This window comes from Microcaecilia unicolor, chromosome 3, assembly GCF_901765095.1.
Source record: "Microcaecilia unicolor chromosome 3, aMicUni1.1, whole genome shotgun sequence".
NCBI lineage: Eukaryota > Metazoa > Chordata > Amphibia > Gymnophiona > Siphonopidae > Microcaecilia > Microcaecilia unicolor.
The window spans coordinates 414,210,706-414,236,560 of NC_044033.1; positions in this window are offsets into that span (position 1 = coordinate 414,210,706).

Below are 25,855 nucleotides of genomic sequence, written 5' to 3' on the forward strand. Positions count from 1 at the left end.
GACTCTACGCACATGCAGCATTTGCCAAAACGTGACTACTGCCAGGCTAGCATGCCCCCTGATGGTAATTTCAGATTTGGCCCGTGCCCATACCACCAGGATAAATTATTTGTTATTTCCTACCGCACATGGCATTTCCAGTGTTAATTGGCAGTTGGCGCATGTTGATAGGTCACCACGCATGTAGTGCATGAGCTCTTACTGCTAGATCAATGGGTGGCGTTAAGGGCTCAGGCCATAGATAGGCATGTGCTGGTTTCAATTTTACCACAGGCCCTTTTCCTGGCCTACCAAAAAAACCCTTATTCCCAGATGCGGTAAAACCAGGCCCGGTGTGCACCAAAAGCACGTGCCCACACTACTGCAGGCCACTTTTTAATGCGGCTTAGTAAAAGGACCCCACAGTAACATAGTAAATGACAGCCGATAATGACCTGAATGGTTCATCCAGGCTGCCCAACAGTCACACTCATTATCAATTCATGATTAAACCAATTAATTTGATATAAAATGATCATGGCCTTTCTTTGGTATTTCTGGGACATAGACTGTAGAAATCTGCCCTGCACTATCCTTATGTTCCAACTACTGGAGTTACCGTCAAAACCCACTCCAGCCTATCTGAATCCATCTTGTCATTTACGAGACACAGACTGTAAAAGTCTGCTCAGTACTGTCCTAACCTTCCAGCTACTGGAGTTGCTGTCAAAGCCCTCTCCAGCCCATCCTAACCCAGATTGCCATATACTGGACACAGACTGTACAAGTCTGCCCAGAACCAGCCTTGGTTCTTCACAGCTAGAGTCGCCATCTAAGCACCACTTGACACATCAACACACATGCAGCCATTTAAGGTTTTTTTTTTTGTAATACCATCCATTTTCTAATTAGAGATTCTCTGTGTTCATCCCACGCCTTTTTGAGTTCTATCACAGCTTTTGTCTCTATCATTTCCCTCAGGAGAGCATTCCAAGCATTGACCACCCTCTTAGTGAAACAGAATTTATTGGCATTACCGTTACCCTTCTCTGGAAAACATTTGTTTTTATATTAATACTTTCAAGTGTTTAAAAGTCTGTATCATAAAGGAAAGAAAGGACAGGGGAGATATGATACAATCTCCCCTGTCCCTTCTTTCCATTTGTTTTTATATTAATACTTTCAAGTGTTAAAGTCTGTATCATAAGAGGAAAGAAGGGGCAGGGGAGATATGATACAATCTCTCCTGTCCCTTATTTCCTCTAGGATATACATATTTAGGTCTTCCAGTCTCTTCTCATACGTCTTTTGGCAGAAGCCCATATCATATTCGTCTCCTTCCTCTAGACTGAGTAAGGTATGGCCTCCAAAACTGCTCAATACGCCAAAGGATCTTTTTACAAAGCTGCGGCAAAAGGGGGCCTGCACTGGCAAGCATGCGTGTTTTTGATGCGCGTCAAGGCCCCCTTTTACCACAACTTAAGTTGTGCGTACAAATCCACTCGTATTCTGGGTTTGCATGTGTAACTTAATTACTTAACAAGCCATTCAATGCCAGTAATTACCACTTAACAAGCAATTATTGACACTGATTGGCATGAGTTAGAATTTACACTCAGAACTGTCTATCCAAATTCTATAACGTGATGCAAGAAAATTCTAAGATGCATATTTGAAAAGGAGGCGTGATCATGGGCATTTCTAAAATCTATGTGCGTTGTTATAGAATACCAAACAGTAGAGAAGAAAGAGGAACCTCTTGCAGATGGTGTCCAGGAGGAATCTTTATTAAACAACAATCTTCAATAAACAATCAAAGGGGACCCGACACGCTGCATGTTTTGGCCTGCTTCAGGGGTCTAAACAATTATATAACATAAAAACATAATGAATAAAAATAATAGTACAGAGGTCTAAAAAATAAATTCATAATCAATAAAATAATGATAGAGTATCAATAAAATAATAGTACAGAGGTATAAAACATAAAAACATAATCAATAAAAATAATGATACAGTATCAATGGAATTAAAAATGTATAAAAAATACATACCTAGGAATCTAACATGTCAAACATATTCCCAGATAAGTCATGAAACCAAATCTCCTATTAGTAATCTAAATATTATGCACAAAAGATAAATGAATGAAAGAAATGAACTTTGAATCTTAAATAAATAACAAATTAATGTAAGTATAAAAATTGTATCAATATGCATATATATAAAGAGACATCAAGATATGTGTCTAAAAATATAAATATATAAATACACAAAAAATATGTATGCACAAAAATTATATAACTTAACAAAGAGGTAAAAATAAGAGACCTGGTCTAAAAATAAAGATATATCATGCAAATATCAAATGCGTAAAAATATAATACAAAAATCGATTAAAATTGCCATTAAATACATAGAAAACCATAAGCATAGATATATTCTGCAAATATCACTTGGAATAACCTTTAAATACATGTAAAAAAACATGGTCTGGGAACATAAATATATCATGCATATTAGTTCAAGTTACCATAAAAAAACATAACATATACCTCTGTACTATTATTTTATTGATACTCTATCATAATTTTTATTGATTATGATTTTATTTTTTAGACCTCTGTACTATTATTTTTATTCATTATGTTTTTATGTTATATAATTTTTTAGACCCCTGAAGCAGGCCGTTAGGGCCAAAACACGCAGCGTGTTGGGTCCCTTTTGATTGTTTATTGAAGATTATTGTTTAATAAAGATTCCTCCTGGACACCATCTGCGAGAGGTTCCTCTTTCTTCTCTACTGTTTTATGCTTGGTGCTTTCTCTCAGTGGAGTCTTTCTTCTGTTTGTGTTTGTTATAGAATACACCCGGTCCATGCATAATTTAGGCACCGGCATTTATACCAAGTTTTACTTGTCATAACTGCCCGCGACTAAATTTAGTTGGTGATGTATTCTGTACACTGCATGGAAACTCAGGCTTATTCTGTAAAGTATGCCTAAATTTAGGTGTACTTAATAGAATACACTTAGGCGTATTTTGTTTTGGCGCTGACTTTTTAGGCGTGATAAATAGACCGACATGGTGGATGAAATTGGAATGTAAGAGCATGTTTCAGGTGGCATAAATACTGGTGCCCAAATTTCGGCATGGGAATGGGCTCTAAGCGCTAAACTATAAAGAGCACTCAACTTGGAGCACTCTATATAGAATAACGCTCCACACCTATTTTTAAAACAACAGGGATGTTGAATAGGTAAATATGAGGTTAAGAGTTAAAAACAAGCTAATAAAGATGAGCTTTTAGCCTGGATTTGAATAGGGCCAGAGACAAAACAATGATGTACTATCTCAGGAAGTCTATTCCAGGTGTACAGCACAGCAATGTAAGGAACAGACTGGCAGATGCACCAAAGTCCCAGTAAAGCACTGATCGCTATTTCCACCTCAGTAGAAATTTCCGAGTTGGAAATAGTGAAGGATGCTCAGTAGAAACGAGATGCAGATGAGCTGCTCACAAAAACAGCGAGCAGTTTGGCAGGGAGGAAGCCAATTGGTCATCAGAGCATGCGCAGAACAGCCAGTCACTAAAGGGTATGTTTACTAAGGTGTGTTAGCAATTTTAACGTGCCTTTAAAGTTAAGGCGCATTAAACACTAATACGCCAATACATTCCTATAGGCACATTAGCGTTTGACGCAGGTTAGCATTTAATGCACGTTAAAAATGCTAACGCACGGAGGTCACGTGATGCGCTAGAGGGCTCAGGACGTGTTTTCTGTGCTCTCTGAGGCTCCTCCGTTAATCTTCACCAACTACCTGATTAAAACTTAGAATTTCGGTCTTAAATTGACAGCGGACTAACAAGAACTCCTAATGGATAAATTTGTGGAACCGCAAACCAAAAGCCTACCCGCTAGAGGCGCAAAGAGGGAAAAAGAAAAAACTAAAGCGCTGAACGGCGACGAAGAACACGCCAAGAGCGATAATGCTACTTTTACCCCGAAACAATTAAAGCAACTTACGGATGCGGTGGGGTTAGCACTGGCTCCAAAGTTTGAACAATTGGCGTCCCAGATCGCTACGTTGACGGCCTCACAGGCGGACACCACGGGCCGCACAGGAGAACTCGAGCGCCGGGTCTCGGAGCTAGAAGACACGTGCATATCTAATGCGGCGCAGGTGAAAAAACAAAATGGCACGATCGAGCAACTACTAGCGAAAATTGATGATCTAGAGAATAGGTCGCGCCGAGCAAACCTACGAATCGTAGGGCTCCCAGAATCAATTGGAGACAGATTCCTAGCCACGGAGTTAGAGCAGTGCCTGAAGAGAGAGTTCACGCTCTCAGACAGCATGGGCCCACTATGCCTCGAACGGGCTCATCGTGTGGGGCGCCTTCAAGATGGCCGCCAGGCCCCACGAGTAGTCCTTGTTAAAATCCATAACTACCTACATAAGGAGGAAATCCTGCGTGGATATCGGCAGAAGAGGGACTCAACTAAATATGATGGAAAGCTGATCCGCATATTCCAGGATTACTCCACGGCATTGCAGGAACGAAGGAAGCTATTTAACCCTATATGCCAGAAGCTACATGGGCAGAAAATCAAATTTATGCTTCTTTACCCCGCGGTGTTGAAAATCAAACAAGGCAATGGGTGGAAAGCATTTAATAATGCGGATGAAGCGCACACCTTTGTCCAAAACCTAGATACTGCACCAGATAATGGTTTGGAGGCCGCTACTGAGACCTGAAAGCCATCTCATGAATGCAACTGGAGTCAAGCGAAGGTATTGGCAGAGGGTGAGAGCTGAGACTTTATAAAGACTGAGACATTGTGATTGTTGGTGTGGAGGGACGGGGGGGCCTCTAGCATGGAAGTGACCTGTATTCAACTGCTAGACAGGAGAATATGATTCTTGGATGGATAAAAGAGAAGGGGGAGAAGGGAAGAAGGAGGGAGGGGGGTGGGGAACATGGGAGGGAGGGAGGGGCGGGATTCTTGTCAGGAAGAACACAAAAGACAATAAAAGGGCAGGCTGTAGTCAACATTTCTAACTATTGGAGTACAACATTCCCCGGGGGGAGGGGCTGGGCCTCCTGGGGTTCCCTTACGGTGAAACGCCAACAAAATTCACAGACTAACTTAACCTCATAGGGTCCCAGTGAGGCTGATGTCTTGGAATGTATCTGGGATTTCTTCCCCGATTAAACGGACCAAGATATTAGCCCAGTTGAAGCGTCATAAGGTCTCAATTGCATGTCTCCAGGAGACGAAGTTGAGTGACAAAGAACATGAGAAGTTAAAACAGCAATGGGTGGGAGAGTGCTTTTACTCATCATCGGGAGCAAAAAGAAGTGGTGTAGCGATCTTGATTAGAAGGGGTGTTCTGTGCCAGCCCAAACTGATATATAAAGATCGGGAGGGTAGAGTGGTCCTGATCCGCTTGACAATGTTCGGTCAGCAGTTGTATTTGTGTGCGGTGTATGGGCCAAATGTATATTCACCCCTGTTTTTTCAATCTCTGGTTTCCCTGGGCCTGCGATACTCTGATGCACCCTGGGTGTGGGCGGGAGATTTCAATCAGGTATTGGACCCAGAGGTGGATAGATCCAGGGGAACCCTGCGAAGTGAGAGAAGGGGAGAGAGGGGGCTTTCGGCTCTGTGCCAGTCCCTAAATTTAGTAGATCCATGGAGACTGTTTCATCCCTCCACAATAGATTTCACTCACCAGTCTCGGGTTCACCACTCGTGGTCTAGGCTGGATTATATCCTGGTGCAACGCTCCTTGTTCTCTCAAATTACTCAGGCTGAGATAGGCCCTATGGAAATCACTGACCACTCCTTGATATGGACAGAATTACAGTTTAATGCTCCCGGGGAACAATCATACCATTGGAGATATTCCGCTTATTTACATAAAGATAAAACATTCAATGAATATATAAAGACTCATTCTTAACAATCAAAACTCCTGTGACTCCCCAATAATCCTATGGGAAGCCTCGAAAGCAGTTTTGCGGGGGGCCATCATTGCCTATATGAGTGCTAGAGCAAAAAGACTAGCGGCGGGAATAATTAGACTAGAACGCACCCTACATTCAGTAAAGGCACAATACTTGCAGAACCCCTCTTCGGAAGCGAGTGATCTACTGTCCTCCACTAGAGTTGCTCTGAACTCCTTAATCCACGAGCAAACTCAAAGGAGACTAACAGTAAGGGGATTTAACTACCGTAGATATGGGAATAGACCCGGAAAACTGTTAGCACAAATGGCGAGGGCACGTAGTCAGAGAAAATTGGTAGCATCAATACTGACTCCCCAGGGAGACAAGATATATTCTACAGAAGGGATTGCTCAGGTGTTCCATGACTATTTTTCTAGATTATACTCAGGCGAGGGAGACTTTACAGATATGGCAGTGGAAGATTACCTAGTAGATGCAGGGTTCCCCCGCCTTTCCCCTCTGGCTCAGAGAGTCCTCATGGAACCGTTGCGGGCACAGGAGGTCCAGAAGGTGCTGAAGTCTCTCCCTCTGGGCTCTGCTCCGGGCCCAGATGGGTTTTCAGCTGAATACTATAAAACTTTGCCCCCTCAGTTTATAAGCACTTTCATTGACTACTTAGAAGAAGTGATAGAACGAGGAGAGTTGCCCATGGGGAGCAATGAAGCTTTAATTACTTTAATCCCAAAGCCGGGCAAACCGAGTGATAGAGTGGAATCATACAGACCCATCTCTCTTATTAATGTGGACCTTAAAATCTTGGCCCGGATCTTAGCAGATCGGTTAGCCCCCTGTATGAATACACTGATTGGGGAACACCAAGTGGGATTTATGAGGGACAGAAACTCAGTGCTCAATGTACGTAAAGTACTTTTGACAATTGCGCATTGCCATGCCGCAGACATCGACTTGTTGCTAGTCAGCTTGGATGCCGAGAAGGCGTTCGACAGAGTGCGGTGGGAATATTTGTTCCAAGTACTATCATACGTGGGAATAGGAGGCTGGTTTCTAGAAGCAATTAAAGTACTGTATAGAGAGCCTGTAGCCAGACTTCTAATTAATGAAACAAGGTCCCCTCCACTGCAGATCAAAGCTGGTACCAGACAGGGATGCCCCCTCTCTCCTTTATTATTTTTACTATATGTAGAGCCATTGCTACGTACTTTAGAGAAAGACCCAGATATAAGTGGGGTGCCTCTCCCGGGTCAACGGGTAAAGGTCTTATCCTTTGCGGATGATATTCTGTTAACTTTGACCCATCCCCAGCGGTCTCTCCCCAGAGTCCTGGCTGCCATTGACGAGTTTGGATTATATTCAGGTCTTAGTTTGAACCTGCAGAAATCCACAGCACTCCCATCCAAAGCAGAGATTCAGTTGAATTGGGAGGGCCCTTTCCCCTTACAGTGGGCACAGGAGGAGGTGATTTACTTGGGGGTAAGGATTCCCATGGATTTGCACTCACTATACTCACGAAATATGGTACACCTGAAGAGGCGGGTGGCCCGGTCCCTTCAGGACTGGCAGGACCTCCCAGTTTCATTGATGGGTAGAGTAGCACTCTATAACATGGTCCTTTTCCCTGTGTGGCTATATGCTTTCCAAACCCTGCCTATGTTTTTGTCCGTTAGGGATGAAAAATGGTTGAAGGCAAAGTTAAACTACTTTTTGTGGCAAGGGAAACGGGCGCGCATGACCATAAACAGAGCCATCCTTCCAAGAATTAAAGGGGGACTGGGATTGCTGGATCTTCGCTTGTTCTCTGTGGCAAGTAACATGCGCCACATATCGGACTGGTTTAGGTCCACTAACCACTTCTCCCTTGCAGCGACAGAGACTAGCTGGTTGGGTTCCCTACACTTTTCAAACTGGCTACACCAGGGTCAGAGACCACCCTCGAGTTTGGGAATGGCGGGGCCCGTGCTGTGTCCACTACGCCAGTCTTGGAGATGGTTATGTAAGTTCTTTAGTCTTAATAAGTCGACCTCTCCCTTACTATCATTACGGGGTAATCCGGAATTCCCAGTGGGAGACACCTCTAGAACATTCCGTGAATGGGAGGCCAAGGGAGTTTCCTTTCTGCATCAGGTGATAACAGATAAGGGTGAGATTAAAAGGCTTCCTGAAATCAACAGAGAGTTCCATTTACACAGAACTGATACATTTGCATTTTTACAACTTCAACACTACGTGCACTCCCTGCCCAAGAAAGACTTATCCAGGGAAGTGTATGAATGTTTTAATTTAATGTTTGGTCTTGATGCACGACTACGGATCCCCTTAAAGTACTTCCATGCACATTTGAGAGACCATCTGCACTCTCCAGATTTTGACCGGGTGGCACAGCAATGGACAGTGGAGTTGTCTACACAAATAACCCCGGAGACCATTAAGACTATCTTGGCTGGAACCTATAAATTGACTGAAAATGTTAGCTGGTGGGAAATTCAGTACAAGTTTGTTTTTCGCCTACACATCTCTCCCAGGAGGGCATTCCGGGCCACATTGTGTGAATCAGACCGCTGTCGCAGATGTGGGAAGGAAAATGCCCACTTGAGTCACATGTTCTGGTCTTGCCCCTCCATTCAACAATTCTGGATAGCCTTAGCGGCACACATCTCGTCTATGTGGCAGGTGAGATGGCGACATACTCCCACTCAATTATTTGGAATTTATACTATACACGGACAATCTAAGCCAGGCTTACGCGCCTTCTTACATAGATCTTTATTGATGGGAAAAAAAACAATTTTACAACACTGGATGACATCGGACACCCCCACCATAGCCCAATGGCGTTCATTCATGATCTACATGTGCTCATTTGAACGCAGCGGGATTGCAGACCTGGCAGGGACTAAGGGAAACCTTTTTTGTACAGCCTGGGCACCCTTTTGGGACACATTGACTTCAGTAGCCCGCAGCAGAATCTTAAATTCCTGAAGAGAGGGAGGGGGGAGGGTGGGGTAGGAATGGGAGGGGGGGGAGGGGAGAAAATGTTGAAAATGTGGAAATCTTGATACTTGTATAAGATAAGACGGGCCAATTTTGTACTTGTTATTTTTCTTTTTTCATGATTTGTGCCCGGCTTTTGAACTTTATGTTAATAAAGATGAGTTAAAAAAAAAAAAAAAATGCTAACGCACTTATAGCATGCCTTTGTAAACACAGGCGTAACTGTGGCTGCTCTGTGCATGCTACAGATTTCGTTCATACATGCATACAAGCTGTGTATATGAAAGCAGTGTGTAGCTTTCTTTTTCTTTTAAAATGTTTTATAATTGCTGCCAGTTGACTCCTCTTCAGCACTCACTTTCCTGCAGCCAGACCTGCCCAATCTGATCTGACCCTCAGCAGCAGTACAGCCAGGGAGGTGGTGTTGACTCTGCAAGCAGGCAGGGAGGGAAGCAAGGGAGAGTGAGGCGAAGGAGAGAGAAAGGTTGTGTCTGCATGCTTGGCAAATGGGGAGGGGGCAGGCTCTATGCAGCAGCTCTCTTCAGCCATTCAGGCAGCTGCTATTTCAGTGGTAATGGGAAGGAAACAGCAGTACCGACAGTTCCTGATCACCCTTAAAAATTTCATCCTAAAGGTAGGCGGTCCTTTCTGTGCATCGCTAGGAAAACGGCTGTGCATCACTTGGAATGCATATTTGAATAGTAATTATCTCATTAAAAGAACTTTGCATACAATTATTGTTTCCTACCGTGACAGGAAAAGAGCCCGCAGAGCCCCTTTGTTCATGAACTCCGTGCTCGCTTAACAGGCTACAACCAGTATAAAAAGCACATTACTGGCTTGTTAAATTTTGAGCATCTGGGCCAGAGTCTGGAGCTGGTGGTGGAGGAAAAGGGAAGAAGAAAACCACAGAGGCTTGGTAATACAGAAATCAAGAAGACAAAAGACAGTATTACCACAATTAAAAAGGGTCCTTAAAAGATGTTATTCTTTATGAAAACCCAACGTGGCCATGTTTCACCCTCAGGCTGTTTCCAGGGGTGCAACTAGTTGTACCCCTGACATCTTGAGGGCAAAACATAGCCATGTCAGGTTTTTCATAAATAATGACATCTTTTAAGGACCTACATCAGGGTTTTGATTTGTTTTCACACCAGGTGAAGCAAGTCACATCAATGATGCAACTTCGGTGAAGCAAGAGGCCCTTGTTGGGCTTGTGAGTGCACTACTTTGATTTTTAAAAATAAACTTGTGGAACTGTGATTTTGAACCAAGAATGCGCAAATTTTGGCATTGAGGACTGTTTGATGTTTTATATATTAGCTCACATCAATGGTTTATTAATGAATCGAGTTTTTTTCTTAATGCCATAGGCTTTTTTTCTCCATTTTCTAGTGAGGCAATGACCTGTGATTAAATAGCTTTAGCCCCTGCTCTTGGAATGTGTCTCTTGTTAGGGGCGTTTGGCACTGAGGTCAGCTTTGAAATTATTGGTGAGAGGTTTTGAAGCTGAGAACTCCGTTAATTATTTGTTTGTCCTTGAGATATTCTAAATCCCTGGTTACTTACTGCACATGTATTAATTTGCTTCTTGAACTTATTGTAATTTGTGTTATATTCTGTACATTATTATGTTTTATTCAATTTATTGTTTGTTTGTAAGCCACATTGAACTTGAAACTATTTCGGGCTAATGTAGGGTATAAATGTCATGAATGAATGAATGAATGAATAAATAAATAAATAACTATACTTCATGGATAGATATGCTAAAAAATACATTTTATTTTTTAGCTCTAGGGGCATGTTTGGGGGCGGAGAGTAGGCCTGTTCTGCGCTAATCGGTTAGTGCAGCTACATTGCTGCATGCTAACTAATTAGCTTGTGGTTAATGTGGGAGCCCTTTCTGCCTAGAAAACATGTGGTGGTAAGGGCTCACGCGCTAATGGCCATGCACTAATGAGGAAATTAGCACATGGAGAAAGTGGTCATTTTACAGCCACGTTAAAAGTGGCCTCATTGCAGCCCCAAGTTAGCGATAGTGCTGGCCACTTTTTAGCGCAGCTCAGTAAAAGGGCCCATTTGACTGCTAAGTATCTTGGATGAGATTATTCTGCTTCCCTTTGGTATTTGTGGATTGTTGATAGCCCCAAATTTCCTCCATTTATGAAGGGCATTTCTACATTCAGCAAGCATGCATTTGACCACATTTCTTTTTATTATAGTTGGAGACAAACTTATTACTAAGAACATTTGAGTGCGGCACATGAAAGGCGTACCTCATTTTGCAAGAGAGTTGATACTGTTTTTTTTTTTTATAAGGGTTGCACTAAGCCAGTGGTTCCCAAACCTGGTCCTGGAGGCACCCCAGCCAGTCAGGTTTTCAGGATATCCACAATGAATATGTATGAGATGCTCTAGATTTGCATAACGTGGAGGTAGTGCATGCAAATTTATCTCATGCATATGTATTATGGGTGCCCTGAAAGTCACTGCTCTAGGATGTTGATGTTACACATTTCTTATAAGATCCTTGAATTCTCAATTTTTAGAGCAGCATCATATCCTTTATTCTTTTCAATCTGGATTCCGTTCGAATTTTAGTACGGAAACGGTAGTGGGCACAATGTTCAATTTAATACAATTGTGGCTTAGTGAAAGGAAGAAAGTGCTAGTTTTATGTATTGCTTTCGATCTGGTAGACTTTGAAGTTGGTTCTCCTGCAGATTTTAGATGCTGTAGGAATTTTGTGGTCTTTTAGGTCTTGGTTTCAGGGCTTTCTTTTGAATAGGAAATGTGGAGGGGCATTTTCAATATGACGTCTAAGTCCGACTTTGGACGTTTTGCACAAAACGTCCAAAATCCGAATAGGAAAGAAGATCATTTTCAAAAAAGAAAAATGTTTATCTTTTGTTTTCGAAAATGCTGTTCCAAACAACGTTTTGTGATTTGGATGTTTTGCTTTTTGGTCCATTTTTGAAAAAAAAAAAAAAAAGTCCAAGTGCAAAATGCACAAAATCAAGCCATTGGGACATAGAAGGAGCCAGCATTTTTAGTAGACTGGTCCCCCTGACATCCCAGGACTGCAATAGGGCACACTAGGGGTCACTGCAGTGGAATTCATAAACTGCTCCCAGGTACACATCTCACCATTGCTCCCTTACCTTGTTTGCTGAGCCCCCAAAACCCACTACCCCCAACTGTACACCATTACCATAGCCATTACAGGTGAAGGGGGCACATATATGTGGGTACAGTGGGTTTCTGGTGAGTTTGGGGGGGGCTCACAGTTTTATTCCATGTGTGTAACAGGTAGGGGGAGGTAGGAGCCTGGGTCCACCTGTCTGCAGTGTACTGCACCCAACACTAGACTACTCCAGGGATCTGCATGCTGTTCTAATGGACCTAGTATAACTTCTGAGGCTGACGTAGTGGTTGGTAAGTAATGTTTTTCATCACATTTTCAGGCGACCCTCAGGGGGAGGAATGCTGGCTTCGGCCTAACCCCTGGTAAGCCTTTCCTCAGCTGAGAGGTGCCCACCTCTACCACCGGCTGCCTTTCAGGTGCTGTGGAGGACTTGCAGCTCATCTGCATATCCTTACATCCTTCTCCGGGGTGACACCCAGGTCCACCCCGATCCACTCAGGGCCTCCGCTCTAGGTGCCGCGCGCCGGGCATTTTTCTCTTTGTATCTAATCTTTTTCCAGTTGCTAAAGTACCTTAATCATTTATGGCCCCTATTCACATTCTCTTCCTAGCTCTGTCCCTTCCTAATCTTTTCCCTCACCCCCTACCTCTCTCCGCTACAGGAACTCACTTCCCATCCATTGATTTCATCACCTCACCTTCTCTCCTACCCTCTTCCTCCCTCTTGGCTTTTAATCTCCGTCTCTTTCTTCCCTCCATTTTGCCTTCCCCATTCCACCTAAATACCTCTCGCCTTCGACGCCTTCGTGGCCACACCTCTCCTACTCTCCTCCGCTCTCTTTTACTCCTTCTCTTACTCTCAGCTGGTGACATCAATCCCAATCCTGGCCCTCCTCACCAACTATTATCCAAACTCTACAGATCTCACCGTGACCTCTCTAACCTCATCTCTATTCCTCTACTCCCCTCCTCTTCTCTGCCCTTCTCTTGCGCCCTATGGAATGCCCGCTCTATCTGCAACAAACTCGCCTATATCCAGGACCTCTTTATCTCGCGTCACCTCCATCTGCTCGCCATAACAGAAACCTGGCTCTGCCCTGATGACTCTGCTTCAGTCGCAGCCCTGTGCCATGGCGGTTATCTATTTTCACATACTCCTCGCCCTGCTGGCCGTGGGGGCGGTGTTGGACTACTTCTCTCTCCCTCCTCCAGATTTCAACCCCTTCTTCCACCTCAATCTCACTGTTTTTCCTCCTTTGAAGTCCACTCTATCCGCCTTTTCTCTCCTCTGCCTCTTCGAATAGCGGTCATTTATCGTCCCCCTGATAAGTCCCTTTCATCCTTTCTCAGTGACTTTGACGCCTGGCTTGCCTTCTTCCATGATCCTTCCTCCCCCTCTCTCATCTTTGGTGACTTTAATATTCCTGCTAATGATCCTTCCAACTCTTATATTTCCAAGTTACTCGCTTTAACGTCGTCCTTTAATCTCCAACTATGCTCCACCTCCCCCACTTATCAAAATGGTCACTGTCTTGATCTCATCTTCTCCTCCAACTGTTCACCTTCTAGTTTCCTTGCCTCTGATCATCCCTCCTCTGATCACCATCTTATAACTTTCACACTTAAATCTCCTCCCTCCCAGTCCCGTCCTATCCTATCTAATTTATCTAGGAATCTTCACGATATTGACCCTTCATCTCTATCCTCCCATGTTTCTAACCTCCTCTCTACTGTGGCACCATCCACGTCTGTCAACGAGGCTGTTTCTTCTTACAACAATACTCTATCCTCTGCCTTAGACACTTTTGCACCTTTGATGACCCGCCCTGTAAGGCGTACAAAACCCCAACCTTGGCTGACTTCTAATATCCGCTACTTACGTTCCTGTACCCGCTCTGCCGAATGCCTCTGGCGGAAATCTCGGGCCCTTGCTGATTTCTTACACTTTAAGTTCATGCTGACCTCCTTCCAATCTGCTCTTTTACGTGCCAAACAGGATTATTATATCCAACTGACCAACTCTCTTGGCTCCAATCCTCGACTTCTCTTCACCACATTGAACTCTCTCCTCAAGGTGCCCCCTCCCCCAACTCCCCCTTCATTATCTCCTCAGACCCTTGCTGAATTCTTTCACAACAAGGTTCAAAAGATAAACCTTGCTTTCTCTACCTCACCAGCTCTCCCTCCACTAGTCCGTTCCCCTCTCTCTCCTTCCCCTCATTCCCTTTCCTTCTTTCCTGAAGTTACTATTGAGGAAACTACACTTCTCCTTTCTTCCTCAAAATGTACCACCTGTTCCTCTGATCCCATTCCCACCCACCTTCTTAATGCCATCTCTCCTACTCTCATTCCTTTTATCTGTCACATTCTCAACCTCTCACTTTCCACTGCGACTGTCCCTGCTGCCTTTAAACATGCTGTGGTCACACCTCTCCTTAAGAAGCCTTCACTTGACCCTACTTGTCCCTCTAATTACCGACCCATCTCCCTCCTTCCTTTTCTCTCCAAATTACTTGAGTGTGCTGTTCACCGCCGCTGCCTTGATTTTCTCTCCTCACATGCTATTCTTGACCCATTACAATCTGGTTTTCGCCCTCTCCACTCAACCGAAACTGCGCTTACTAAAGTCTCCAATGACCTATTACTGGCTAAATCCAGAGGTCAATATTCCATCCTCATTCTTCTTGATCTTTCCGCTGCTTTTGACACTGTCAATCACAGCATACTTCTCGATACCCTGTCCTCACTTGGATTCCAGGGCTCTGTCCTTTCCTGGTTCTCTTCCTACCTCTCCCTCCGCACCTTTAGTGTTCACTCTGGTGGATCCTCTTCTACTTCTATCCCTCTGCCTGTCGGCGTACCTCAGGGTTCTGTTCTTGGTCCCCTCCTCTTTTCTATCTACACTTCTTCCCTTGGTTCATTAATCTCATCCCATGGCTTTTCCTACCATCTCTATGCTGATGACTCCCAAATCTACCTTTCTACCCCTGATATCTCACCTTGCATCCAAACCAAAGTTTCAGCGTGCTTGTCTGACATTGCTGCCTGGATGTCTCAACGCCACCTGAAATTAAATATGACCAAAACCGAGCTTCTCATTTTCCCCCCCAAACCCACCTCCCCGCTCCCCCCGTTTTCTATTTCTGTTGATGGCTCTCTCATTCTCCCTGTCTCCTCAGCTCGAAACCTTGGGGTCATCTTTGACTCTTCTCTCTCCTTCTCTGCTCATATCCAGCAGACCGCCAAGACCTGTCGTTTCTTTCTTTACAACATTCATAAAATCCGCCCCTTTCTTTCCGAGCACTCTACCAAAACCCTCATCCACACCCTTGTCACCTCTCGTTTAGACTACTGCAATCTGCTTCTTGCTGGCCTCCCACTTAGTCACCTCTCCCCTCTCCAGTCGGTTCAAAACTCTGCTGCCCGTCTCATCTTCCGCCAGGGTCGCTTTACTCATACTACCCCTCTCCTCAAGACCCTTCACTGGCTCCCTATCCATTTTCGCATCCTGTTCAAACTTCTTCTACTAACCTATAAATGTATTCACTCTGCTGCTCCCCAGTATCTCTCCACACTCGTCCTTCCCTACACCCCTTCCTGTGCACTCCGCTCCATGGATAAATCCTTCTTATCTGTTCCCTTCTCCACTACTGCCAACTCCAGACTTCGCGCCTTCTGTCTCGCTGCACCCTACGCCTGGAATAAACTTCCTGAGCCCCTACGTCTTGCCCCATCCTTGGCCACCTTTAAATCTAGACTGAAAGCCCACCTCTTTAACATTGCTTTTGACTCGTAACCACTTGTAACCACTCGCCTCCACCTACCCTCCTCTCTTCCTTCCCGTTCACATTAATTGATTTGATTTGCTTACTTTATTTATTTTTGTCTATTAGATTGTAAGCTCTTTGAGCAGGGACTGTCTTTCTTCTATGTTTGTGCAGCGCTGCGTATGCCTTGTAGCGCTATAGAAATGCTAAATAGTAGTAGTAGTAGTAGGGTGGGGGTGGGAGGGGGTTATTGACCACTGGAGTAATAAGGGGAGGTCATTCCTGATTCCCTCCAGTGGTCATCTGGTTATTTAGGGCACCTTTTTGTGCCTTATTTGTAATAAAAACAGGTCTAGCTCAAAACGTCTAAGTTTTAGTCCTGGATGGTTTTGTTTTGTTCCATTATGGCTGAAAAACATCTAAGTCTTAGGAACGTCCAAGTTCCACCCTGAACACTCCCCCTTGAGATTTGGATGCACTTCTAGTGGACTTCAGAGAAAAACATCTAAGTATAGGTTTTAAAAATACTGATTTGGACGTTTTTGTGAGAAATATGTCCAAATGCAGACATATGCCAATTTTTGGACGTTTTTCTCTTTTGAAAATGAGCCCAATAGAGTTAAAATATCTAACAATTTGTCAGGTAGTTGGAGTAATGTGAGTGGGGTTCCTCAGATTTCCCCTTTGTCCCCACTATTGTTTAATTTGTATGTACATTCATTGGAATTTACACTGGACAATCTTGGGATAAAATGATTTAGTTATGCAGATGATATTACTGCTCTCCTTCCAATTCAATCAGAAATTGCTAAAGAATTATTAACTATACAATCAATATTTAGTACAGTTGAATGTTGGATGTCGGTTCACAAGTAAAGTTAAATACGGAAAAGACAAAGTTGTTGTTGTTGATTTCAGGCTCCAAGGAGCTTGAGCAATCTCATATTAAATGAAAGTATATTTTCTCCTCTTCTGTGAAGATTCTAGGGGTACGTTTTGATTCAACAGACCTTGGAGCTTCAAGTTAGTAAGCTTTCTTTCTTATGTGTAAATTGCGCTGTGTTTGTAAATATTTTGAAGTTCATCATTCGGTTGTTGGTCCAAGCTCTATTATTAAGCTCCTTAGATTATTGTAACATTATTTATTTGGGGTGTTCCAAAGTATTAATACAAAAACTGCAGACGATTCAAAATACTGCATTGAGATTGATTTATTCTCTGAAACATTCTGATCATTTAACATTCTATTACTCAAAAGGTCATTGGTTATCGATAGTAGCCAGGATTAATTTTAAATTGTCCTGTATGATGTATAAGGTATTATATGGGATAGCTCTTTCATATTTGGTAAATTGTTTTGTTCTGTCAAATCCAGAGTGTAATGTTTGCGTACAAATTTCGGAAGAAAATGATTATTAGCTTATCAAGCTGCTAAATTGGGAAAAATATTTCTCTTTTAATAACGCAAGCTTCAAGTTACATTCATTTTAGATGTTTGCTATAAGGCATATTTGTTTCAGAGTTTTAATAAGAATTGATTGTTATAGGTATATTTTGCTAGTTGTATAATATTGCATTTCCTGAATTGTTCAGTCTCTTTTCTTTTGTAACCCGCATCGAACCGAGAGGTATTGTGGGCTATAAGAATAAATATTATGTTATGTTATTCTGTTGCAGTTGCATTGTTATCTGTTCCACTACTGAAGTCTAACCATTTGGCTGAAAAGCGCTATCATGCTTTTTCTGTCTCTGGTCCTTGGGTATCGAATACATTATCACCTGTTATTTGGGATGAACATGATTATTTAACCTTTCAAAGGAAGGTAAAAACATATTTGTTTGAATTGACTTTTGGTATCAATTCTTAAGATTCTGGATAATTTAGTGATCCAATTTTTAGTTTTTATTCTAAGTGGGATCTGTCTGATTTACATTCGAGATAGTTTTGTGTTGAACTTTCTGTGGGAACAGTGGAACAGAAGTTTAAGAATAAAGATAAAGCTCATGCTGAACTTTCAATTCTGAAAAATTCTGAAGAAATATAAGAAAGGATGCCAATGTACTACATTATTTTCCTCTATAAAGATACATTGTAACCTGCTGTAGCACAATAAATCACATCAAAATGTCACTAAGCAATATGGAGTTCCTGTGGTACAGAAATAAGCAGAAATGGTGAAAATGATTTATTTTGTTAGTGCTGTAATTTGATAAAGTGGTGGAGTGCAAATGAACAAATGTCTGAGCAAACAGAACTATATCAATTGTAATGTCTAGCCATGAAATATGTTATATGTCTAAAGCCAGGTCCAGTAATGGGGTAGGAGTATCAGGGGAAGGGCAGTGTTTATGACAGTCTATATACTCATCCTCGATCACAGTTGACTCAGGGAGAGAGCTAGTGGTGTGTACTTGCATTTCAGCAAGCCTTTTCACAAAATTCTACACAAGCAACTTATAAATAAGCTGAGTGCCCTTGGTGTGGGTCCTAAAGTGACTAACTGAGTTAGAAAATGGTTGACTGGAAGCCAACAAAGGGCACAAGTAAATGAAATTCTGAGTACAGGAGCATTTTTCAGAGCGATAGGGCCTTGGTCTGGTTGTTTTCAGCATTTTTTAATGTGATATTGGAAAGGCTGTAAGGAAACATTTTCCCCTTCATGGAAGATAAAAAAAAATCTGCAGCAGGGTAGACACTTTGAAAGGTGTGGTTAATATGAGGAGAGATCTGACAAAACAGGAGGAATGGTCTAGAGTATGGCAGCTAAAATTTCATGCTGAATAGTAAAGGGTTATGTATTTGAGGTGAGGGTGTGAAGTTCTTTTGTACCCCCAAAAAAGACTGAGATCTGGGGTGATCATATCTGATGGATTCAAAGGCCATCAAACAGGTAGATAATGCATCAGCGAAAGCCAGAAGAATGTTTGAGTATATAGGAAGTGGAATGGTTAGCAGGAAAATACAAATGCTAATGCCTCTGAACAAGTCTCTGGTGAGACCTCATTTGGAATTCTATATGCAGGTCTGGAAATCACTACTTCAAAAAGATATCATCCAGATGAAGTTTATTTTATTTATTTATTTATTGCACTTGTATCTCACATTTTCCAACTTATTTGCAGGCTCAATGTGGCTTACAAAGATCTGTTATGGCATCGCCAATACAGGTTAAAAGATACAAATTGGTGTTATAAAGAGATCAAGGACAACAGAGAAGAACTAAGTAAACATTTAAAGAAAGACGTCGTTTAAGTTGGGGTGGGGTGGTGAAGTGTTGTGGTTAAGCTACGGTCCAGAGGGCAGGAGGTCAGTTACTGAAATGGTCAACGTCTTCTTAGGAAGAGATGGAGGATAGAAGAAATACGATAGAGATATTTAATATAAATGCACAAATGGTGGGTCTCTTAATAGAAAGAAAGTTCTGGAATGAGGGGTCATATGATGATGGGTAGACTCTGGAGTAATCTAAGGAAATATTTCTTTACATAAAGGATAGTGGCTATATAGAGCAACCTTCCACTGTTGGTGGTAGAGAAAAGGACAGTTATCTGAATTAAAATAAGCAAAGTCAAACACAGAGGATTTCTGAGGGAGTGGAAGGGATTGTAAAGCTTTAAATAAACGACACATGTGGAAATAAAACAATAGTTCTCAGAGGTTCAAATAGCAATAGTCACAGTTCACGCAATTTGTTCTTAATTTTTAGGCTGGGGAACCCTCTACAGACTGAATTTCCCTTACTTGAGAAAAATCCCGAACGCCTTGTAACACCAGTCAAATGCCTTTACATTTTTAGAGGCTGGAAGCAGGCTATGGCAGCAGGCATTTCTTCCATAATGCCCTGACCCTCCTGGATCCTACTCCCATGATTGTCCTGTCTGCACCAGGGAACTCTTTGTTTTTCCTTTCTCCAAAGCCTCCTTCTGCTCTTGGCTCCTGGAGACATTTATTTACAAATTCTGAACAGGAAAGAAGGTCATTTTCGAAAAAGATAGACGTCTATCGTTTGAAAATACTATGGACTTCTTGTGATTTGGACGTGTTTTTTTTTGGTCCATTTTCGAACAAAAAACGTCCAAATGCAAAACATCCAAAACAGAGGAGGAGTGGCTTAATGGTTAGTGCAGCAGGCTTTGATCCTGGCAACTTGGGTTCAATTCCCACTGCTGCTCCTTGTGACTTTGGGCAAGTCAAATGCACAAGGGGTATTTTTGGATATGACATGTAAGTCTGAATTTGGTCGTTTTTTGTAAAACGCCCAAAATCAGAATAGGAAAGGTCATTTTCTACAAAAAAATGTCTATCTTTCCTTTTGAAAATGTTGTTTGGAAAAACATTTTGTTATTTGGACATTTCATTGTTTGGTCCATTTTCAAACAAAAATCATCCAAATGCAAAACATACAAAATACACAAGAAAATCTACAATAGAGTAAAACCATTCATATGTTCTAAGTACGGTAAAAGCTTTGGCTGTAATGTAAATCTCAAAGCGCATCAGAAAGTCCACACAGGAGAGAAACCATTTGCATGTACAGAGTCTGGTAAAAGCTTTGGTCAGAAGGTAAACCTCACAATGCACCAGAGAATACACACAGGAGTAAAACCATTTACATGTCCTGAGTGTGGTAAAAGCTTTGGTTGGAAAGAAAGCCTCACACGGCATCAGAGAATCCACATAGGGATGAAACCATTTACATGCACTGAGGAGGTAAAAGCTTCAGTTGTATTTGGACAAGTAATTAGGGAATGTACACTCTTGCTATGAAGTATGGAAAAATAGCACTCTGGTATTTAGATGTATGTAATGAGACCTTCTTTTTATCTATAGATCTGAATTCAAAGCCCAAATCTACTGATAAACAATAGACACAAGGCTCAGATGTTATAAAAAAAAAAAGAAAGCTTGGCATCAGGTGGAATAGTGGAAAAGTGACATCACAGGAAAGCAAAAGGGCATCCTTGAGGGCACTGCAGTGGACTTTATAAAATGCCCCCAGGTACACCTCACCATTGCTCCCTTACCTTGTCTGCTGAGCTCCCCAAAACCCACTACCCCCAACTGTACACCACTACCATAGCCCGTACAGGTGAAGGGAGCACCAATATGTGGGTACAGTGGGTTTCTGGTGGGTTTTGGAGGAGTCACAGTTTCCTCCTACCCAGGTAGGAGCCTGGGTCTACCTGTCTACAGTGCACTGCACCACTACTAGACTACTCCAGGGACCTGCATACTATTCTAATGGACCTGAGTATAATATCAGAGGTTGGCAAGTAATATTTTTAATCAAAGGTTTTGGGGTGGGAGGGGGTTAGTGACCATTGGGGGAGTAAGGGCATCTTTTTGTTTGGACTGGAAGAGTAGCCTAGTGGTTAGTGCAGTGGCCTTTGATCCTGGGGTAGTAGGTTCAATTCCCACTGTAGCTATTCTTTATAAAAACAGGTCTAGCTCAAATCATCTAAGTTTTAGTCCTGAACATTTTTGTTTTGTTCCACTATGGCTGAAAGACACCTAAGTCTTAGGAACGCCAAAGTCCTGCCTTGAACATGCCCCTGGCACGCTCCCTTGAGATTTAGACGTCTTTCTGATGGACTTCAGAGAAAAACGTATAAAAAGAGGTTTCGAAAATACTGATTTGGACGTTTTTGTGAGATAAACGACCAAATGCAGACATGTCACTTTTTGGACGTTTTTCTCTTTTGTGTTTCAACAGTTTTTATTAATGACAGCACAAAGAATGTACATCACACTATAAATGCATTAATCCTCTACAAACTCAACTACCTTCACACTTACATTCCGATACACATCGTCATCAATGTTTTTAACTTTTATCCCCCCCACCCCACTGTATCATGTTGTCCAATTAGACCTTTATATTTCAACAATTTCCTTGGCGATGCTCAAACTAGGAGTTAATACTTACAGTGTAAGCTACTCAAACAATACCAACTAGCAGGGGCGTAGCTACGGGTGGGCCTGGCTGGGCCCAGGCCCACCCAATTTCGGCCAAGGCCCGCCCAGCGCCAGCGCCAGCCCCAGCCCCCATTGCCGGCCACTGCTGCTTTTCCTGTTGAGCAGCAGGGCCGGCGCTACAAAAAGAAGAAGCGCTAACGGCGCTAAGGAAGACGAAAAATGTTAAAAAAAAAAAAAAGCGCGGCACCGGCAGGCACTGTCTAGGCAGCCTTGAGGCATTGGCTGCTGGCTCGCAGGCTCCTCCCGTCTCCTATGTCACTGCAGTGACGTAGGAGAGGGGAGGAGCCTGCGAGCCAGCAGCCAATGCCTCAAGGCTTCCTAGACAGTGCCTGCCGGTGCCGCGCTTTTTTTTTTTTAAACATTTTTCGTCTTCCTTAGCGCCGTTAGCGCTTCTTCTTTTTGTAGTGCCGGCCCTGCTGCTCAACAGGAAAAGCAGCAGTGGCCGGCAATGGGAGCTGGGGCTGGCGCTGGCACGCAGGGTGGGCCTCGTCGAAGAAAAGAGGGAAACATGGAAGAATGGGGAGAAAGAGGGAAAACATGGAAGGATGGGGAGAAAAGAGGGAAAACAGATGGAAGGATGGGGAGAAAAAGAGGGAAAACAGATGGAAGGATGGCAGAGAAAGGGAAAACAGATGGAAGGATGGCAGAGAATGAGGGAAAACGTGGAAGGATGGGGAGAAAAGAGGGAAAACAGATTGAAGGATGGCAGAGAAAGAGGGAAACAGATGGAAGGATGGGGAGAAAGAGGGAAAACATGGAAGGATGGGGAGAAAGAGGGAAAACATGGAAGGATGGGGAGAAAAGAGGGAAAACAGATGGAAGGATGGCAGAGAAAGAGGGAAAACAGATGGAAGGATGGCAGAGAATGAGGGAAAACATGGAAGGATGGCAGAGAAAGAGGGAAAACATGGAAGGATGGGGAGAAAAGATAGAAAACAGATGGAAGGATGGCAGAGACAGAGGGAAAACAGATGGAAGGATGGGGAGAGAAAGAGGGAAAACGGATGGATGGGGAGAGAGACTGGATGGAAGGATGGGGAGAGAAAGGGGAGAGACTGGAAGGATGCAGAGAGAAAGGGGAGAGACTGGAAGGATGTGGAGAGAGAAGGGACACTGAACAGAAAAGGGTAGAGTGATACGGAGACACTGGTTAGAAAGAGGGAGAGAGAGACATTAGATGGAAGGATCAGGAGAGAGGGTAGATGGATGGAAGGATGGGGAGAGAAAGAGGGAAGACGCTGGATGGAAGGGTAGGGAGAAAGGTGACACTGGACGGAAGGATGCAGAAAGAAAGAGGGGAGACTACTGGAAGGATGGGGCGAGAGAGGGGAGACTGGAAGGATGGGGAGAGAAAGAAGAGAACTGCTGGATGGAAAAGGAGAGTAGTGAAAGACTGGAGAATAAGAGGAAGGGGCATGGGGAGAACAAGGGTGAGAAAAAGATGAAAAGCCATAAGTAGATGAAGGAAATTAAAGAATGGATAGTAAGAATGAATTAAATCAGGACAGAGAGAGAGAGAGGCAGAAAAATATTGAAGAAAGCAAAGAAAAAGGAGAGAAAAATGAGAAATGGCCAGGAAACCGTGGCAGAAGAGTTAAGTGAAAACGAAGGAAAGCAGAATCTAGAGACTGGGAGCAACACAATGAGAAAAAGTAAATGGCCATACAACAAAGGTAAAGAAAATAATTGTATTTTTAATTTAGGATAAAGTAATATGGTGTTAATAAAGTTTCAGAGACCAATACTTCCTTCCTTAGGTCAGGCGAGGATACCGTAACAGCATTATACTGACCTGAGGCAGGAGGTTTTGGCCTCTGAAAGCTCACTGAAAAGGGTGTTAGGCTATTAAATACATTTTCTGAAATCTGATGCACTGAAAAGCAGCACTTTACCCTGTGTGACAAATGCATCTGATTAGCGTGACTAAATTTTGCTGGGGGAGGGGGGTAGAGAGAAAATTTTGTGCCCACCCACTTTGGGTTCAGGCCCATCCAAAATTGGCAGTCTGGCTACGCCACTGCCAACTAGGTGCAAATAAAAGAACAAACGTATTTATCAAGCTTGTTAACAGTGCCTCCCCCCTCTCCACAGGATTTTATTTAAACAATTCGGTTGATAATGTAGCGTGGTAAACCATAACTCTTGTTTCCACTTAACAGGCCTCACCAGTGCCACCTAAAGTAGGATTCCACACCTTGCTGATCGACTTCTGAAATATGAACCTTCCTGTATGATTTTGCCATATCATTTAGAGGAGCGGGTCAAACCAAAATCTACTATCTGCCCCAGGCCACCCAACCATGAAATGCAAGCGTTCCCCCTCCCCTTTCCATCCCTCCTCCCTCCCAGGAACCTACGGGAGCCACTCTCTATCGTATTGGAAAGTTCACGTTTTTCTCTTTTGAAAATGAGCCCCAAAGCAACCCAAAACACTAAATACACGTGGTGGTATGTGATATTTATATCAGTCAGTTTCCCCTCCATTTCAAGAATTAATTACTGCTTCCATCACCTCATTGGTATGGAGAGCCCTTTTCAAACTCCAACACTTCTAACAATGCTTTGTTCTCTTTCTAAAATTATACCCAGTTTAAAGGCGTAGTTTAATAACTACTTTACAGGAATGTGAGTTAAGGGAATAATGAAAGTTCTGTGTTATTTGCCCTTAATCAACATTTTTGTAGCACAATGAAAGTTAATGAGATGCAAATCTACACAAAGCACATTATTATGCAAAATAGACACCTCAGTCCCCTAATAGCAATCTCAGGGTGCCACTGCTAGAGGTCAGATTACCAAACAAGCCGCATTGAGCCTGCCATGAGTGGGAAAGCGCGGGGTACAAATGTAACAAAATAAAAATAAGAGAGCACTCCTTTATTTGGCAGATTGACCCTTAGTACCATAAGACTGCCACTAGAAGGTAAAGCAGCTATTTTAAAAAGCAGAAATGCCAGGCAAGAGTTTCTCCTGCTCTCCCAATAACCATCAGGGAAACCCCCAGTAGGTAATGGGGGTGATCAGAGGTGAGAAGTTACTGCAGGGAGGGGAGAAGAGGATGTGTTTCTGCCAGTGTACCAGATCCTTTAAGAAAGATAGTGGGCCTTATTCAGATAAAAACAGTGGAATATATTGCCATTAAAAGTTTTTATCTTAAGCTCCATAAATCCATAGGTATTTGGGGCAACTTTATTTGTCCTGGTTAATGTCTATTTTATGCATAATTTACAGCATCACAAGTCACAACTGCAATTTGCCTTTTGCATCGATTAGTATCACTAAACATTCACTGCATAAATCTCTGGTGCACTTGTATTTGCAGTACGCAAGAGAGGAGATGGAAGTTTCATGGGTGCAACAGCAAAGGAAAAGAAGTGAAGCACAGGAACCAGGGTTTCTCAAGTCCAATAATAGTTATTGAAGATTCTGAATATAGGGCCCTATTTACTCCAGCCCATCCCTATCTATTCAGTCACAATCAGGGCATAGACTATAGAAGTCTACCCAGCTCCCATTTTGTTTCCCAATTATCGGCGTCGCCACCCAATCTCCGCTAAGATTCCGCGGAATCATTCCTTCTAAACAGGATTCCTTTGTGTTTATCCCACGCATGTTTGAATTCCATTACCGTTTTCATCTCCACCACCTCCCACGGGAGGGCATTCCACATATCCACCAATATCAGCATTAATATCAACATCTACCAGGTACTGAAAATGGTAGCAATTCATTTCTAAGGAACAAACAAAGGTCCAAGGCCCGTGTCGAGTCACACCTCCTGTTGCACCAGAGTTTTGATGTACTTTGAATAAATGCGATGGACCTTTAAGGCTTGATTTCCTTGGACCTTTGTTTGTTCCTTATTTTTGTGTTTGCTGTGTGGTTTACATCCATGAGGAACTCTTCTTCTTTCCTTGAGCAAGTCATTTCTCTCTCTTGTGCTACAGCAGTGTTTGCCAAGTCCGGTCCTGGAGTATTCCTTGCCAAAGTTTTCAGGATATCCACAATGAATATGCCTG